Raw genomic sequence first — 14,156 nt, 5'->3', positions numbered from 1 at the left:
GCAGTACTGTATATGTACATACTTCGTAGAGTACTTCAAGAAGCAGGGTTTCTGTTCACGTCAGGGCATAATGCAGGGTTGAACGAAGGAAACAACTTTTCTAGACTGATTAGCACATTGAAATCCAGGAGCCCTTAACCAGACTTGAGTATCACACTAAAAAGGGGTTAAACTGCTTTTACCATCAAAGCCCTGAATCCAGCTCCAAGCAAGCTATTTTTGATACAGCTCTCTACTGGGCAACATAACCATATGCTTTATTTGCTAAATTAAATCAATGTCTGTTTACACCAGGTAAAATCCATACTTCTTTGACAGTTAGGTTATGACCCTAAAAGGCAAATTAAACAGGAATGCAACTGTCTAGACTAATTAAATGACCAGAGCACTCCCTAGTATGATTCTGGCCCATGTCAACCAGCATTCTGCAAAACAGCTCCTGGATACCGCTTTGGAGTGAGACTGTTCCAGAAAAGGCAGCCAAGATAGTTTCCACGCAGCCTCTCCGTTTTGGATGTTAAAAGAGCACAACTAATGTAACTTTGGAGTATTCTGTCTTGCTCGGCCTGAGGACCTAGAAACATTTGTGGCTTGCAATTCTTCAGTAGTATATACCTTCTGTCAGTCTTTGTACCACCCCATCTTTGGAAGATAACAAAGGCTTATCAGAGGATATAGAGTCCGTAATAAGTGAACAGAACTCCAGTATTTGATAAAAATACCTGTAGCAACTTTAATTTTGCTTCAAGTATTGGTCCCCCCAGAAGGCGTTTGATACCTGTGAACTCAAATCAAAACAAGTTGAAAGCACCAACATTTCTTAATTTGACAGCCTCACTGAAAGAGTGTTGAGACTGGATGTCTGCCTACCCACGTTATTTTTCTTAAATTTGCATGATTCTTTTATCACTTATTAGTTTATAAATAGAGTTCATCTTGCTTAGTTCTGGCGTGTGCATAACAGTCAGTTTTTTCTTCTTTTAGTCTTTAACCAGCCATACATACTATTAGCAGTAGCATCTTCATTTGAATTTCCAGAAATACCTGTTACATAGGAAAACTTCTATGCTCACATTATGTTTAAAAGCATCTACCTAAGAATTAAGATTTTAAAAGTGTCATATTAGGTAGGCTGTTATGCAAGTGTACCATACTGTCTTTCAAGCAGTGTGTTCCCATTTCTTGTCCTCTACCTGATTTCATCTACAAGCTAAATACTGCTTAGGTAGTAAGAAAGGACTTCAATATTGTTTTGTATTTGCATTATCAATATGGACAACTAGTCCTTGCTATTTCTAATACTAACCAAGAATAGAATTAGTCATTTCCTGTTGGGCTTTTCTATAGTACTGCTTATTGTTGCATATAGTCAGTCACTTAAAGAGTTCAAGATTCAGAACACACCCATGAAGCAAGAAGGGGTTACTGCTCCCACTTCAGATGGGGACTTCCTGCCCTTAACTGAAAATGTTATTTGAATGCTGTAAGGACCAAACTCCAAATTCAAGAGGTACGTAATTGTTTCAGAATTATTGGTCATTCACAGCTCTCAGTGGAAGCTGTGACTACGCCATACCTCTGCTATTTAGGTCCCATGTAGCCTACATCAGGCACATTTTCATGATATGAATATTATCATTATATTGATTAGACATGAAACTAATTCAGTTTGTCCAATTCAGGTGAGCATTGCTGGTCTTACTTAAAAAAAAGCTACTTTGGTGTTTGCTTACTTATGAAAAGCTACGCATAAAGGAAGCCATTAGATCTAGCAAGAAGTAGTCCTTCTGCTAGTTTCAGTAGCTACAGAATACACTGTACATGCAATACAACTTCTACTGGAAGAATGATTCTTGCAAGGTGCTATTTGCCTTCACACAAATACAGAAGGCATGGAACAGAGCAGTGAGTGAAATTTAGAATACACAGATTTTTCATCACATTTTCTCTTCCGTAAACAGATTTTTAAAACCCTGGGAATTCATTAAAAAGGACATTGTTGATATTAGAATCTTTAAAAAAAGGGAGCAGCAATGTTTCTAGAACAGTCAGTGTTTCCTCAGATGAGACAAACATCCTATTAAATGATCATGCCACAACTTATTTTAAGCTTTTCAATTAAAGTTCTCCCTCAAATTATTCCCATGTTTAACCGCTTGGGCATTATGAATACTGCATTTCTTGAGATTTATAATCTAATTTGTCTCATGAGGGTTCTGATCATAATTCAAGCAACTGCAGCACATACAGAACATGAAAAGGCAAGCTTAATTTACAAGAAATCCTGAGTAGATGCTAATTCTGCATTTTCTAAATAGTGTACATTAATGATTCAAACAACTGAATGATATAACAATGTAACATGTTACATTATTATACTTATTGAAGTCTATAGTTTCATTCTACATTTTTTGTATGATTTACTAGCCTTTCTAATAGAATCCTGTTCTGTGAATTCCTGTCATATCCTTAAAACCAAAGTTTTTATCACCATTATTTCAACAGAAATCTAGCATCTCTGAATTTCATTAACAATATTTATTCGTACCCATGGAATCACTAATATATTAAATGACACTATTTTGATAGCAACATTTTGTAGCCCCCAACTGAACAAATTTCCGAATAATCTGGTGATTGAAAACTTACTTTGTTGATTTCAGAATCTTTTAGCCTGCCTGTAAGCCAGAGGTAATTTATTCTTCAAAAAGTGTGGTAGTGGCAAACTTAGTTACTGTTCTTAGTGTATATATATATATAATATATATATATATATAAAATAATATAATATATAATACATTATATATATTATATTATAGTGTATATATTATATATAATACTTTATATATATATAAAATATATATAGAATATAAAGTCAATAAAATTATAATTGAACCCATATAGTTATCACTCATTTTACTAAAGAGCTATTGCAGAAGCCAAATGACAAATCCATCTCTTCGAATTACTAAAATCTACTATCATCCTTTCATGCAATTCAGGTGATTGCAAGAGAGATGATGTTACAAACAATGCAGTAAGTATTAATCTAGCTCCTGGGCTGTAATATTTCTCTGTATGCACCCCTAACCTATATATGTGAAGCCTTTACTCTTTTTCTTTACTTTGGCCTATTAGGACTTATGCTAGTAACCCTTTTTTTTTTTCATCATCTTTTATATTTCTCCAGTCTTGCTATATTTCTTTTATTCAGTGCAAGGTTCCAAAAGTAATTTTCCAGAGTTTATCTTGTTCAAATCTTGCTGACATTAAAATTAGTGATCTAAACACTTAACCTCGCAATTGACATCTGTACATTTTTTTTCCCTTATATCCCTTAACACTCCTTATATCACTGAAACTAAACTTTTACATTCTCAGCATCTTCAAATATTCCCTATTTTTCTTTTCACAGCTATTAGAAAATTTTATTACATTCTAATTATTCAGTTTTTTATTTTTATTATTATTCTTATTAAAGATAGGTAACTGAATTCATGGTTTTAGGTTTGGTTTTGTGCATTTCTTTTTTATTTATGATTAGTTTAATTCCCCATTTATGTCAGGCCACTTTATCTTGCTTTATTTCTCCTGATTAGCTTGTGAAAGACTATCCCCTTAACTCCCCTACGCCTCTGAGATGTCACTCCGCTCTTCCATTTTCCCTCCAACATCTGTGAATGTCACATTGGAGACTTACTCTCATCTATCTGCTATTTTCCCATCTTTTGTTTAAAGCTGTAAAGCAACAACTTAAGAACTAAAAAACTAAGGAGACTTCTTTTTTTTTTTGAAGGGACTGTGACACTATCCTATACTTAACCTTGAAAATCTGCTGATGTAGATCTGCTGATGTAAGAGAAAACCAGATCCTACATAGGGCTCATTACAGAATCCCTGCAGAAGGCCCTAGTCCTCTCTTGATTTCCAGGTTGCATGACCAGTTTTATGGTGGTAAGTCAGCTCTGATAATATCCCTTTTTCTGAAACCATCTCCTTGCATTGCTCTATTATGTGAGCTCAGAGCTTCTTGTGCCTGCATTATTCAGGTGTTTACCAAGTTCAGATGTTTCGTAATTACCAGTAACTTCCTTTGTCCTACTTCAGACTAGCTAGCCATTCAAGGTAATTTATTTCCTTCTTTTGCTCATAAAGGCACTGTTCTGAATAAAGTCACTGTTCCTCTAAAAAAAAAAAGTATCAAGATGTTAGCAGGGAACAGCAAGGGCAGACTGCTCTGTAAGGGACAGGGAGCCAGGAGCCAAGAACAAGGCAGGCAGAGGCCTCATGGCAAGAAGTACAGTCCTACAGTACCAGCTCAGGGTGATCACAGCAGGACCAGTGACAGTAATAAAGCTGGAAGAAAAGCACAGATCAGCAGACAAGTCCAGTGACAAGTCAAGTAAAGCAAGGAAGTCACATCAGCAAGCCAAGGTCTGTATCAACACAGTGCACAGCCTAGCACGCCTGTGGGAGCTACAATGGTAGATCAGGTGAAGACCAAGGGCAAGAACCACACCTTATACACCAGCTGCCAAGAGAGGAGGGGAAAGCTTTTACCACAGCTTCTAGTGCAGCTTTCTGAAGGGCTCTCTCCTCAAGGCTACCACCTGCACTACCCTCTGCATGGGCCCAGGCAGCATTACCCAAGGAATGTGCTGAGAGGTATGCCTATTTTGTGAAGAAACTTTTAGAATACACATAGAACACCTGAATTATTTAGGAAGCTATTATAAGGTAGGAATCTAAACCAAAGTGAACATTTGTCATGAGAGAAGATGTGAAAATTGAAGCACTGGGTCTTGGAAGTATTGGCCTTGTGGAAACAGGAACAGTTCTACTCCCTCATCCCCACCAACTACCTGAGAATGTCAGATTTTATTTTTCTAGCCATCCTGGCTTAAAGTAGTTTAAATGGAGTTGTGTTCCTCTTTCTGTCCTCCTTCCACGCTAGTTATGTGTAAAAAAAAAATCGCATCTACAGAAACCTCCCTCCTACCTTCTGGACATAACATTAGCAAGGACTACACAAACCATCTGCCATCTTTTTTTGTCTCTCAGTTTTTAAGGACATGAATCTTCACTCTGTTCATGTAATCCTTCCATTATAGCCACCTCGTAATTGATTATACAAAATTTGTACTGTTCATGATGGATATTCTAACTAAAAATACCTTCTATACTTTCTGCAGGAAACTGATTTGGGATATTATTGATCTTCAAGTTATTGATAAAGGAAGGACTTGAAGAAGTAACTACCTCAAATTCCTTCCTCTGTCAAAAATTGCACTTCCATATAACTTCACAATATTATGATATCATCAAGTGAAGGCACCAGAGAATTAGTTCACAGGAACAAAGTTACTTGAAATACGTATGATTTATGCAGAAGTGGGTTTAAGCTTTCCCTTCACCAAAAACAAGACAATTTTGCCTTTAGCATAAGCCATTGAAAATTACTGTAACAATTCTCCGAATCCAGAACTTTTGCTATTTAAAGAGTGTAGAAGTGAGATTCATATGGTGAATAAACCCATCGTTTAATACAAAAACCACGGTTCATGCTATACTGGATGCAATCACTCTTGTTTATATGGAAATGAACAACTATTGTTTTTATGATCTGATTCCATTTTCTGGCACAATTTACATTTCCATATATTCTCTTATCCTCACCTACAAATCAAGTGTTGTCCTGCTGCTTTTCCAAATGTTCCTATTCCAACACAATCCATCTCGGAGCTATTTTAACCATCTTCTTGCTTTTCTTTGTCCAGACAAATTAAGACAATTTTCAGACACTCCCTGCTCCTCAGTTCTGTCCACAAAGTGATTAGATAGCTGTGCACGCAAGACTTTTTCTAATCTAAGACTCCATTTAAATTCTGCCTGCTCTTCTCTAGACAAATGCACATGTATTAAAACCATGGCAAAAGAAAACATCATGAATCATCTCCATCTACCACTATCAAAGGCATTTATTGCACATTTCCTCTTATACACACTGTGTTTGGATATCTCCCCCAACACTGCTAGCAAAAAAAAAAAAAAGTCCAGTCAAAAACTTGGTGTGAAGTTAATCGATTACTTACTTTCTTGATTTCTCTATAACATTCATAGCCAGTTCTACATACCCATGCACCTTTTTTTTTGTTTGTTTCAGTACCAATCTTTTTCTTTGAATAGCTTTTTCACTCTGGTATTGTACTCCCCTTACCCTTCACCACTGATATAACAGAAGTTGCCTTATAGACAATGTTACCAGTATGATATGTTAAGACACTTTTAGTCTCATTCTGCTGAAAGAAGCCAGAATGCTGGCAACAAGATCACTAGCTTTATCCAGTAGAATTTTTAATACATAAATATAGATGTATACACTTATGTCCTACAAACCCATTTAGAGTGACAGATTCAATGACAATGAAATGGTACTCCATACAGAACTTTTGCAGTGTCTTCTTCAATGTGTTAATATTTCCTTGTATCTACTGAAGTCTTTTATATAAACTAAAACTGCATTCTCATTCTTTCCATGGTAGCATCGCATCAGTGACCTAGATTTAGGTGGTTTACAAGAATCCCGACTTTTCTTCATTATTAAACACCTCGCAGTCCCAGTCCATAGTCAATACTCTTGTTATTCCTCTGTAGGTGCTATAGTATTCAGTGTTATAGCACTTGCAGTAGCAGAGTTCTTCAGGCCATCCAGTTTTTACTAACTGTTATTACTAGGCTCTGTTTTGGCAGAACTTCTAACCTTTGTGTCTGCAGTTATCTTCAGCCCATTTCTACTTTTCTTTCTGTGGAGATTGACTAAAAATATACTTCCCAAAGAGTTATTTATTTAATGATAACCATTAGGAATCTTACCCCCTGTAGCTTCCTCTTGGGTACAATCCCTTGGCTCATAGAGCCAGTTTTTCCAAACTGAGACAGACACAAAACTGCCTAAGTGCTGATTTTTTCACTTTAAGTCATCACTTCCCATTTGACACTACTCCAGATGTTTTATGGATGACCAGACTGCATCTGCTAAACTTGGCATGGTCAAAAACAAAAGAAACGAGTAGAGGAGGGAAATCTGGTATCATTTTCCTGGTATATTTGCTCAGTACCCATTTATTTCCATATACTTTAAGATTTGAAGTTGAGCTTTTATGTTCAAGCCAACCGAGTAAGACCCAAACAGTGACAAAATGTGCTCTAAAAGGCATTCATGTCCTGTCCTACTTCAATGCGAACCTAGCTTTGATCCTATGTTTAATACTGGCTTAGAAAAATAACCTTAGAGCATTAATCTTCTCCCCTTCCAATTAAAAAATCCATTTTACTTGATTTAACCTTTTAAAATAGTCCATTGAATGAGTTTGGTTACTCTTTGCCAGCTTCTCCATTTTAATGTCTTCTTACTGTTGTGTAATTGACCTAAGCACGCAAAGTCATTTCACTGACTGAACTTCTAAGATAATATAATACAATTTCTTTCCTATGTTATTATCAGTAGTAATACAGGCCAACAAAACGCTTATGATTTATTTACTTACTTCAGTAGGCACAGCAGAAATACTGAAGATACAGACTAACTTTCCATGTATCATGTTGCAGCTTAGTCCAGCAAGGAAGAAGTATGTATACATACACTTAATCATTGTCAATGCTGTTTTTCCCAGGATATAAAATTATTCTATTCATTCAACTTGGTGAAAACATCTGTTGATTCTTCAAGTTCACTCTTTCCATCAGTAGGAATTCTACAGTCACAAACAAATACAGGAGTTACCCATACAAAAATCTCATTGTATGTTTGAGATGCAGGCAAACAGTGTGATCTGAATAGAAAGAGTCTGAGTATCAGTAAACTCTTCATCTACCTTAGTGAGAGGTTAAATACAGTAGTACGTGCTAAGTACTTCAGTTTTCTCTGGAAAAAAATCTCCATCACTCATCACCTCGCATTTGCATAGAACTGTTAGCACTGTGAACAGCACACAGACAAAACAGTCTGCAGTCTCCTTACCTCAGCTCATTCCCCTCTATAATCCTGGTTGAAGCATAAGGTAACTCGTAGTCTACTATCCTTGAAGCTCAGCACAAACTAAATCTTTGGAGCATCATTTTATAGACCTGATAAAGGACAGGCAATTACTGTTAATTACTGAAGTTTTTTCCCTCCAAATTAAGTTACTGTAGCTCTAGCTCCTCTGAACCCACACTTGTCCCACTTCCTTTGCCTCTTATCCTATAGGCCAGATACCTAGTTGAGCAAGAGAATACATAAACAGCAGTCTTAAACACTAAAATTGACTCAAGTTCAGTGCAGTTTTACTTCCTGCAGTTGACAAAAAAACAAGCTTTTCATGAAGCACAAAACAGATTATAGAACTAATTTCCCAGAAAGTTTTTTTTTCTTCCTTCTGTTCTACCCATTTCACTTGTTCTTGACTGTGCCAACACAAGTGGCTTTATATTTTGAAGTAGTTTCATTCTATGAATCCTTTACAGAACATTCTTGTATGCTCTTCTGTAGCCTGTACATGCTTGTACTTTTTTTTTTTGAGGTGTGACAGCTTGCACCAGGTTCAAAAATCCTTCTCTGAATAAACGTGTTCAATAGAACTACATCCAGTACCCAGCTTTGCAAAACTCAAACCAATATGGCTAATTATAATACTCTCTAGATTATTCCTCTCTAGTCAGCTTTTGACCAGTCTCATCCCAAAATTAATTCATATACTTTTGATCTTTTAGGTTAGGCTGAGTGACACTTTAACAAGCCTTTAGTAAAATCTGGACTACATTGCTGTCTGAGATTAATTTTAGAAAACCTTTCAAAAAACCCATCAGATACTTTGACGATACCCATTCTTCGTAAACCCATGATAGCAATTGATTCTCATTCTCAATTCATTTTCTAACAGTTGGTATTTATATCCCTTACTGTGGTTTATTAACCACTTCATACTGTAGTTCCCAGTCCTTGCTTTAACACTTTTTTCACCTTTTTTCTAAAGATACATCTCCTCATTGGTTACAAACAAACGAACAAAAACAACTAATTGGTGTGTAGTAAATGGTAAAATTTTTATTAAGAAAGCCATATACTCAAAATGTCAAACATTTATTAGAGCTCAAAATGATATTTATTTTTCAGTAGCCCTTTTCAATGTGGGAGAACAAGGTGGGACCCATGAGTGACCCCATCTCAACCAACACCCTCACAAGTCCGATACACAAAAGCACAATATGGGAACATCGTGGGCACAACGAGGTACAGGAAATAAGCTACACTGACAGTTCCAGACAAGTCAAAGAAATGAATGAGTCCCAGAGTCTCTCCCAGAAGTCCAGAAGAATTAAGAAGAATCTTAATTAAATCTTGGACTTCTGAGCTAAGTTTTAAAAATATAAGCATAGAAAGAAATGAAAAAAGTATACAAGTATATGATTTTTGATCTCATTCACCAATCGTTTCACACATAGTTAGCTTTTGCATCACTTCTAAAGCATTCCCTGATATAAATAATCCCAGCCAACAAACTTTAAAAGTTAACATTTTAAAAGTATCTACAAGAAGTATTTATCACCTAATTTGACTATAATTTTACTTATAGGTCTGTTCATCTACAACTTTTATCCAGTATTTATCTGAGTAATAACTTCTGAATGGAAGCAATGTAAACAAGTATTTTGATTACCAACCCTCCAAATTACTCTAGATATCAGGTGACAGGGATTAGACCACCAAGCAGGTGTTTATGTGTCTCCACAGCTTCCCTGCCATGTGTAGTCATAATTTCTAGGTATGTGTTGAAATGGATAATGCACCTTGTCAATGCTTTTTCCAAAGAGATCATCTAATATTTGGAAGTATGTAGCCTTTGCCTACTGCACTGTCTAAACAAAGACCAAGTTTTTCAAGACCATTTCTTTCCCTCAGCTGCACAATTTGAAGTAAATACTAGAGAAACTAGACAGACTTTTTTATTCTTGTGTACGCAAAGGCATAGTCGCTCTGTATTTTGGAAAGGGGAAGTTTGAAAGCATAATACTTCAAAAATGAGGCAAAGACTGATTTAGAGACAGTAATAATTGTATTAATTTCAATTAGCATGGCATTCCTTAAAGCATCACTGAACTGACCCCATCTGTCATGCATTCAGGAAAGGAAGAATGGGACAACACAGCTGACAGTCACACCACCACCACCACCCTTCTGTGACTGACTAGTAATCAGTCTCTTGCTACCTAATACTTCCTCCCAGCCTTCTCTCCCAAGAAGACCTTGCCTCACTAACTTAAATAAGCAGTTTTTGCTGCTGTTTTTCAGACCAGTGGCTCAAATATGCAGTCTTGTGTAGGTATCAGTTCAACAACAAGATAGGACATGCTCACCAAGCAGAAAGGAAGGTGGAAGGACAAATGAAATAAAGGAAACCATGGTATTACATCATAACTGATGAATCACTGAGTCAGTTACAACTCAATTATTTCAAATATTCAGTAAAAACAGGTCAATTTCTGCCATTTTTAATGTAGATTTGTTATTATCTTCCTTAGGAAAATGCCATGTGTAACATGAAAACAGCCTATAAAATAGCATGCTTCTCCACGACCATTAGTAACAAGTTTGATCCAAGTTACAAAAAACTATTTTCTTCCACACCTAACATACACTCTCAACTCTCCACATGCACATTAACTGATTAACGTAAGTATACAGTTAACAGAAACGAGTACTTAAAATTACTGATCAGATCAGTGTGGAAAGGCCTTGTGATTTAATCTGAGTTGAACCTTTAAAAAGATTTACCTTTAAAAAGATTTGCTAAGGAAGCTGTAGATAGAGGGAAAAAAAAGAGAAAAAAACAGGATATGTATGAAAAGGATGCAAGAAAATTTTAAATTAAAAGTACAAAGCCTCAAAACACAGTTAACTCTTCAAGTTCCTTCAAATGTATGTTCTCTCATACATTCTTTATAGCCCTCTTGCTCAGGAATGATACACCAGTGAGAGCATTTGACCTGGTAGTGACAACAAGCATTTCGAAGTAGAAGGTCTTCATTAGTCACAAGCATGCTCCTAATTTAGGACTGCTTACAATCAAGGGGTTCTTCTGGAACACAGGGTAACACTCTGACTTGCTTACCTACCACCTGGTAAGCAAGCATACAGAGAGGTCTAGCAGACAGATGCATATAGAGACATGCATAAACCTAGTGCCTTAAGTATCATGTGTGAAGTCCATACCCAAGTATAACAAAAGCAGAACTGTTGTAAACAACCCCACTGAAAATTTAGAATTATACAAAATTTAGCCTCATCTCTGATGTTTGAAAATTTAGAACAATAGTCATTTAACACTACCTAGAAAAGTGATTTAATACATTTACACTAGCATCCAGTTGTTCAAACGAGCCTACAGACATGGAGATCTGACTTAACAGGAAAATGAAATGCAGACAGTGCATTTAGCCACAAAAAATAACTATTTTACATACATAGAAATACTCTAATGCTAGCAAAGAAGTAACTGTAAAGTGTAAGATCTTACAGGAAATGAAGAAGAGTTTATTTCAAAGCAAAACCAGGTTCCTTCACTCACGTTCATACTCTCGTACATACCAGCAACTCCACCACCATGTTTCCAAGGAGTCTGGCTCCAAGATTGATGCACCCAAGCACTCTGACCAGTACTGAAGCACCAAGGCATGTATCCAGTGGTAGAGTCAGGCTTGACAATGACACTAAGGACAAGTGACAAGAGCTATTCAGGCCTCCTAAAGTCTGCTAGGTTCTTCCCAGGTTGGTGATTATGTCCTGCCTTCACATGTGCCTTTGTTAACCCTTAGGACCTGAAAGTGATTAAGAATCTTTTACCTTTCCACCCTGTCTCATCTGTGTGTCATCAGAATTTTCACAGTCCATCTCTTCATCTGGGTGTCTACAACCTCCAATCCTAGTTTTTATTTTCCAGCCACTATCTAATTCTTTGTTTTAATCTGGATGGAGCCATTTATTTCAGGCTGTACCTTGCTTTCCTGATCTGGGTAATTGTGAAAAGAAGCTACAAGGAGGTGCGCTGCTATTCTGATGATTGCCATTAAAATCGAGCTGTTGTCAAACCTTCTGCATTCTGGTAATCCCACCACTAGACATTCACCTTCTTTCTCCATTGATGTCAATCCCAACGTCACTATTAGAAATCTCTACGTAAAACAGACATCTGACATTTTAGAACTGCAGTATGCTTACCAGAGCCCTAGCTACCACAAAATTAAATTTCACATGATTTTAACAGTTGCTCAAAGCCTTGCTTAGAAATTCTTAGAATTCTTAGAAATCCCAGAATTGTGTTCTGTCCAGTTGGTTGCCTGAACTGCTATTTCTGAACTACTTGCAACTTTTAAATATATATATATATATTTGTTTTCTAATGGTTTTAAATCAGTTTTAAGTATAAAAAGCTCATACCTATTACAGACAGTTCTAGACACTCATTAAAAGATTAAATTCAATTAGACAATGATGTAGATTCTTAATAGGATCATAAAAATATACCATCAAAAAAGCAGTACCAGCCAGATTATATAGACTAACATAAGTTAAATGAAATTCTGCTATTATTCAAGCTAGAAGTGGAATTACTTTATTACACAGAATGTATGAAAATAAGTGACTGAATTGACATTAAAAAAAAAAGGTAAACTAAGCATGGTTTGCATAAATTCCAAAACCTTATTTGATGCATCCAACTATATTTGTAATATTGAAGGTCATAAAAAAAAAAAGAATCTTCTCAAAACAGAAACATGAATTTCATTTCCATGGGCTACTGGGCTAATGACATTATTGATAAACTACATCAGGGCTGGCCCTTGCATCTTTCAAGGAACTGGGGGAAATACGTACAAACACTTTCTGTGGGTTTGATGAGGCCAGCACAAGGATCTGTGCAGCTACCGTGTAGTTAAATGACTTGGGGAAGCAAGACATCAAATTTTGGCCAGGGCTGATCCACGTACTTGGCACCTACACAGTCTTTAATACTCTATCACTCATTCTACAGCATTAGCTCTGTAAAACACAGAAGCCGCAAGTACAAGGATGCTGCACATATTTGCTTTGAATGATTCATCGGAACAGCAATAAAAAAATATTTCAGTGTATTGAACTATTAGATTTCATTGCCATTTGTTAACAGCATGAACACTTATCTCCAAAAGGCTAAGGGGTTCTGCTGCTCAAATGGCTTCTGCTACTACACAAATCAGGAAGTTATCAGTCTCTTGCTGTAATATCTGCTGTTGTGTGTATTTCAAGATTCTTGACCCCTCCCCTAAAGACTGTAGGCTGAATGATGAAACACCTACAATTTAGGTAGGCAGCACATCACAGAAAACACTGAAGCAAAATAATGAACAGCGCCATTAAATACTGTATTGCTGGAATGCAGGTTGGCTGGGACTCATTTTGTATTCTGTATTGAACTACAGAAGTATAACTATTACTGTGTACAAATTGCTGTGAATAACCCTTCTGTGCCAAACACAGTCTATTAGCACTGCCTGTAACAGTGTTTATTATAAGCAATTTCTTTGAAAATACAGATTTCAATGCATCTATTAGAATCTTGTTACGCTTTTACTGTATTACTGTTCATACCCTTCCTCAGTAACTAACTGCATGGGTTATTTCCTTCACCATTTTCCTTCTTTTGTAATTTCATTCAAAGCATATTCACAAAGGATATTAGAAAAGCAGCACAACTTAGTTCTTGAACTTGAGAGCCAGAGGAAAAAAAAGATTAAGTTCTGCAGTTACAAAAAAAAAAGGACAAAATAAGATTTGTGTCCAGAAGTATAAACAACAACAACAACAACAATCTATTTATGTGTATTTTGATAGTTAACAGAGGCTTTTTAATCTGTTATTTACAGCCAATAAGAAGCTGAGAGAATTGTATCTGTATTTCCATTTTTCACATCCTTTCTCCTCCTCCCCCAGCCCCCAGATAAAAGATGTCTGGAAGTGGAAGCTCACACCACAAAAAAAAAAAAAAAAAAAAAAAAAAAAAAACATCAAAAAAACAGTGTTCTTCAAACCCAGTAACAATAAGAACACAAACATGCTGCAGCTTCACAAATAATCAAAC

The 14,156-nt window shown here is 36.2% G+C and overlaps 1 protein-coding gene across 7 annotated transcripts in view; it reads right to left on the bottom strand.

Annotated features, from left to right (window-relative positions):
* LOC308189761 (uncharacterized protein) overlaps positions 1-14,156 on the bottom strand; it is a 595,077-nt gene that overhangs the window by 524,236 nt on the left and 56,685 nt on the right. The window contains exons 1-2 of one of the 7 annotated variants that reach the window (XM_080580222.1): positions 8,021-8,204; positions 7,548-7,754 (exon numbers count right to left, since the gene is read on the bottom strand). The exons of 4 other annotated variants lie outside the window; for them this stretch is intronic. The gene's annotated coding sequence lies outside the window, so the exon portion shown is untranslated. Of the gene's footprint in view, positions 1-7,547; positions 7,755-8,020; positions 8,205-11,626; positions 12,118-14,156 lie in introns of those variants that run through there. 2 more of the 7 variants (XM_080580221.1, XM_080580233.1) reach the window with 2 other exon arrangements.

This window comes from Anser brachyrhynchus, assembly GCF_964034855.1.
Source record: "Anser brachyrhynchus genome assembly, chromosome: 2".
NCBI lineage: Eukaryota > Metazoa > Chordata > Aves > Anseriformes > Anatidae > Anser > Anser brachyrhynchus.
Note: the sequence above shows the minus strand (reverse complement) of the source record. Positions and strands in the feature narration are given on the sequence as shown.